Source organism: Ostrinia furnacalis, unplaced genomic scaffold (assembly GCF_004193835.3).
Source record: "Ostrinia furnacalis isolate ACB-3 unplaced genomic scaffold, ASM419383v2 OfSCF7556, whole genome shotgun sequence".
Taxonomy (NCBI): domain Eukaryota; kingdom Metazoa; phylum Arthropoda; class Insecta; order Lepidoptera; family Crambidae; genus Ostrinia; species Ostrinia furnacalis.
Genome location: NW_021137795.1, coordinates 771,042 through 777,065, shown reverse-complemented (window position 1 = coordinate 777,065; position 6,024 = coordinate 771,042).

Sequence of the window (6,024 nt, the reverse complement as noted above, 5' to 3'; positions counted from 1 at the left end):
TAAGTAGTATATCCGTTAAGCTAGCACCCATAACACAAGCATTGAGTTGCTTACTTTGGGGCTAGCTGGCGCTGTGTGAAATTGTCCAAAGATTTATTTATTTATTTATATATTATAGCCGCCCTAGGGGGCGCTGTTTAATTTTTCATACAAAATTTTTCGATGACACTTTGAATACGCAACGAAACGAACTCGAAAGTTTTTCCTACTAGAGGTACAGGTGATTACACGTAAATAAATTAGATTAAATTTTATCTTTTAACATTAATGTCACATTGGCTTAGTAATCAAACAAAGATCCGTAGATTTGAATAANCGGCGGCTAAATGAAAGTGATCTAAGTACTGACTACGTCATTTTAAATATGTATAGGAATAATAAAATGTTAAAGATAATTTAAATACATAGGTATACAAGATGCTGATTATCTATTTTTTCTATATTTATTTGTCTGATTTATCTATTTATTCTAGATTTATTATATACTTCGAGATATACATAGGTATTTTTATTATGTATTAGTAGGTAATAATAATAATAAAATAACGCACTTAGGTATAGGAAATCACAAGTAGAGATGAAACGGATATCCGGTAACTATCCGGTAGGCCGGATATCCGGCCTAAATTTACTATCCGGCCGGATACCGGATAGTAATTAGTAACTCACTATCCGGCCGGATACCGGATATTAAAAAACTACGTCAATTTCCTATTAATAAAATGAAATGCATTAATCTTTGAGGTAAATGTCAATTAAATGGCTTATAATAATGACGGCTTCTTTATAAAGTCCAAAAAGTTACAAAAAAGCCATATTAAAGCCTTTCAAAAAACTAATTTCTTTTTCTGGGATATTCACTCTAATGAAGAATACATAAATAGTAAATATCTGTTAATGTCGAAATATTGTCAAATAAAATAGGCGATCTTTTTTTCACTGATTTCAGTCAGATTACGCAGCAAGTAAACTAATTTAATTTTCGCTATTCAATCACACACTCACGATGGCAACCGAAATCGCCCGAATTGATCTACCTCCTAGACAAGTGGCAAAATCTGACATTCTATTCGGACGTATTCGATTTTCGAAAAGTGTGACTAGTCTACTCCTGGAGCGCGCGTGCGGCGAGTACCTGTGTGGCGCTAAACTCGTCACGACATGCAACGAGACAATTGGCCAACTATCCGGCCGCCGGATATCCGGCTATCCGGCCTAGCAGCTGGCCGGATATCCGGTATCCGGTATCCGGCCAAACAACTATCCGTTTCATCTCTAATCACAAGACATTTCTTGGAAACCATCACATCACTTTTGTGCATTTTGCGTTTCGATTGGTAATTAATCTACAGAGTACCCCGTTTGGTATATTGGTTTTGGTTGGTATGAGTTTTTTTTTATCTCATTGGTGTCCACAAAAAATCGGAATTTTACCCAGGGAATTTTCGATTCATCCAGCTCAATCATCTCGTCGCGAATAAGTTTAGGTAAATTGATAGGTACCACCTATTTCGATCCCTGATAATAATATATAAAATATACCTACAGGTGTTTGGTAGAACTTTAGACAAACTTCGTATGTAAGGTCATTTTGAATAAAGGTTCGCCATTTGACTCCAAATGAGCTACTTTTTATTTTTGATATTTTTATTAAAAAAAAAAACGAATTTTGACCTAAAGCTGCTTCTTTTTTTGTCGCGTTTTCAACCGATTTTTTTTATTTGGTTTGAAGATCCAATATCCCCAGGCCAGAAACTGGGTATTAGCATCATATTATGTATTATTATGTTCAATACAAACAATCATTAAGTTACACTCACCCCAACCGCGTCTCCGCATTGCATCGAATCCTATGAAAATGTGGTTTTTGGACATAGCAATACTTATTTTTCACAATTTTTATTTTTAAAAATTACTGGTCGATAGGTTACTTTATTTTGAAGAATAAATGTTATTAAAAGTTTTTTTCTAAAACTGATAGTTTAGCCGGAAAAAAATATTTTCCATCCCATTAGTACGCCGGCTGCGCTCGATTCGGATATAATGACGTCACGCGGCCTTGCGTACGTTGACTTTTAGCGGCAAAAACGGCCTATGTTTATTACTTAATATCTTCGTAAGTAATGGTCCGATTTGGATAATTCAAAAAGATATATCTTTCTTATGTCTTAAAGATTAACGTAGATACTAGTTTTATTGAATTTTCTACAACAGTACTGATCCTCATTCAGTCGGTGCCTACTCTTAAGATTATGACTGTCGTAATATAATTTATCTGTATTATTGAAATTAAATCCTTAATTTTTTTAATCTATGACCAAAGAAAGTAAATTATTGCGTCGTCGGATAAGAGCTTAAGAGGTTCACATCTTTTTGTTAACTATCTTACATAATTAAAACGTCACTTATCATTATTAATTGCGAAAATACGTTTTTATCCACTGATTACGAACTAATTATCTTAAATTCTTAAATCAAGAGAGCTAAGTCCATTGCATTATTTTAATCTTATTGTCTATAAGTACTTATAAACGTCACGATACCTACTATCTTGACCAAAATCGTGACTTTATGAAATTAAGATCTATTCCACTTTGATCACCTGCATTAGATCACCCAGGTGATTAAAGCGGACTCCAAGCAACACAACAGATAAGAAGTCCACTTTCATCATTTAGGTGATCTTAGGCATTGGTGATCAAAGGAAACCAAAGTGTCGCATCCAGGTGATCAAAGTGGAATAGACCAAAATTAATATCCTCTGGAATCAACTAGTTTATACCGAGTTATACTCGTACATAGGTATTATTTTAAAGCTCATGCTCTGGTATTACAACATCCTGTATAAAAATAAAAGAAACTTACGCGCATATACAAAAGCATCTCCTTTTCCTTTAATTGGTAGAATTAGAATGCGACCATCCACCTCGTATTGAGCAGTTAAACTGAAATTGCATTTAAACGACAAGGAAAATTCTTCGTCGAGCTCTCCAAGATTCAATCTAAAAACAAAAGAGGTCACTTAATGATGCATTATTGATTTTGATTAGTAAGTAGTAGGTAACTGAGTAAGTCGGTACAGTCGGCGTCAAATAGTTCATTTTCAACATTGTAACTTGTCTTCAAGTCAATGGTTTCGAACTTTTTGTCTACTTTGTGTGTCACGAACTATTTGACGCTGACTGTACCTATTTAGAATAAAATAAGGAATCTACAGTGCGATAATATACTATGTGGCGACGAAATAAGGACAAGCATGATTTACATACAATGTGCTTGTGCGCCGTTTAACAACGCTTTGCGCAAGCACAAGTTTGTTTGTGCGCGTCATAATTATTGTTAATCAATTAATAATCGATTGGCGATGTATAGCGAGTACCATCTGCTATTCAAACCGATTTCCGCACTTTATTGACACGTTACAAACAATTACAGACTTGTCTGTCTGTAATAATCGCAATTAATATGCAATGAAAAACTACCTTTATGTCGTAACAAATGTTGATACATTTACAAAGGTACCTACTTGATGTTAATGGGTTTTTAAGAGAAAGTTTAAGTTGTAAAATTTTAATAGGTCTTGCTTTATTGAATAAAAGGAAGATTTAATTAATTTATTCATTAATTAGTGAACACGTTACTTTGTGCCCGACGAGGAAACTTGTTTAAATGTCAAACTTTAAGTACCTACTAGAAAATGTTTTTTTAAAGTTTTTAAACTTAATTCGTTTTTAAGACTTCTACATAAGTTTGAACCGGTGCACTACTAGGTACTTACTGCATTGTCCGTCTCATAAAAAGCTTTATATCAAAAAGTGTAAAGCTTTATATCAGGCAGATAAGTCAATTAACACTGTTTTCCGAATAAAGTCAAATAAAATAATAAATAAAAGTGATGCAATTTGGCAGTACAACTACTCACTTTAGATCTGTAAGCTCAGCATTGCTAAGCCCGTGCATAGCGGCTTCCGTGAACTTCAGGAGCAGTCCGTTCCCATCGATCTTGATGTCGTCCAGCTTGACAGGGTCCAGCGAGGGTACGTTCAGCTCGGGAACTCCTTTGGTGAAGTGTGGGAGGCTGTTCACTATCTGCTCTCTCACGCAATCCGTCAAATTGGCTTCGTCTATGTCACATCTTTGGATGTAGGGCGCTGAAAGTAACATAATCTGGTGAGAAAAGTACCTAGTACCTAGGAATCGACTAACACATGAATAAGTAGAAATGTTGATAAAATAAAAGTACGTTTAGTTCCTTTTGGGGATTCTCCCTTAACATTCATTTATAAGGGTCATTCCATGAATATCTGTAATTTTCGACGTCATTTTGTCCTAAACTTTTTTAAGATACTTTTGAATACTTTATTAGTGTAAATTATAGTTTATTAATTAATTATGTTATGTCTAAAAGGGCCAGTCACTTTATGCTTTATTTTAGGAGAAATTATAATTTTCAATTTTTTCATACTACGTTACTACTATATGACTTTTAATAAAGTATAAAACTTATAACCTTAACATTTATAGATAAGTTAATATACTTAATGTAGCTATTTTGTTATTATCACTATATAAAAAACGACATTCCCTAACTAGTAACTTAGTCCTAGTGCCGTTTAAAGCTAGGGCCTGACGGTCTAGGGACTGACGATTTGGAGTAAAACTTAACACAAATACAGAGTAACTTTATATTATAAGATGCTTAATACGATGTGCCGAAAATAGCCGAAAAACCACACGTAAATACTATTAAATTATATACAATTTCCTATTGTAATTAATAAAGCTACTCAACTAGGGACTGACGAAGTGACTGGATCAACACGTGTTTCCGCAAAAACTGGCACGTTTGCACTAATTCAAAAAACGGCTGCCGCAAAGCCTGTATGGTCTGAGGATAACTTCGTATCGTACTTTAAACTCAACTAAATGTCATTCACTCTAAATTCATATGAAAGCGCAAAATTATTATAATCAGTGCGTGGCGAGGGAATGACGCTAAAATATGTGGACTCTTTTTCAACTAAAGAAAATCAAATTATTGTTTATTGAAACCGCAAAATATTAATAGAATTTGATATAATATACGTTTAAATAGATTATTCGTTAAGTAAAACAAAGGATCAAGTTGATGTTTCTGTTAATATGGGTTCCAAAACACAAACTTTTGGAGTACGGACATGCCTAGGGAATGACGATTTGGGTCATTTAAAAGGAATTTAAGGTGTTTGAAAAATAGTTTAAAAAAATACAAATAGATGATGAATAAAACACATTGCGAGCTGTTATTTAACAATTTTGGACTAAAATATTAACAAATATTCCATGTGAAATGTGGCGCGGACTAAGAGTTGACATATTTTTGTGGAATGACCCATAAAATGTTTTCTATTCAATTTATAAATGGGCCTTTTAAAAATGACCCGATCAGGAATCTAACTTGAGAGTCTAGTTGTTAGAAATGATGATTCTGTATGTTAATGAAAATAGTGGCCTTGAGATGCCGGTTTCAAGGCAAGCAAAACAAGCATACTTTGATAAATATTTCAACTGAGATAGGTTTAATTTATTAAAATGAGGCATCTAATCATCTAAAATCCTCTTGAATCTAAAATGTCATTTACTTATAATGTAGAAGTTTACGAGGTTAGCTTTTGATATTAGCATTTTAAGTCCGCTACCTACTGTAACATGCAGTCTTTTATAAATACTTTTCAAAATTACAATTTCGTAACAAATACTTATAGTCCTCAAATGTCAGTAGAATAACTAATTCACTCTTAATATTTTTGGCTTTCAGACAGCTACGTACGATTTTAATATATGTAGTATTTTTCCCTCATGTTAAAAAAATGGTTCGTTGTCACCACTAATGAATGTACTAACTTTTGTTTTGGGTTTCATTTTGTGTTGAGCCTCTATCTTCCTTGGCATCTATGCCCTTGTTCTTGACCTTACAACTGACCTTAGCCCTGGCCCCTGGTGGACGTGCGTTTTCCTTCCCGAAAGTAATCTTATCGTTTTTGG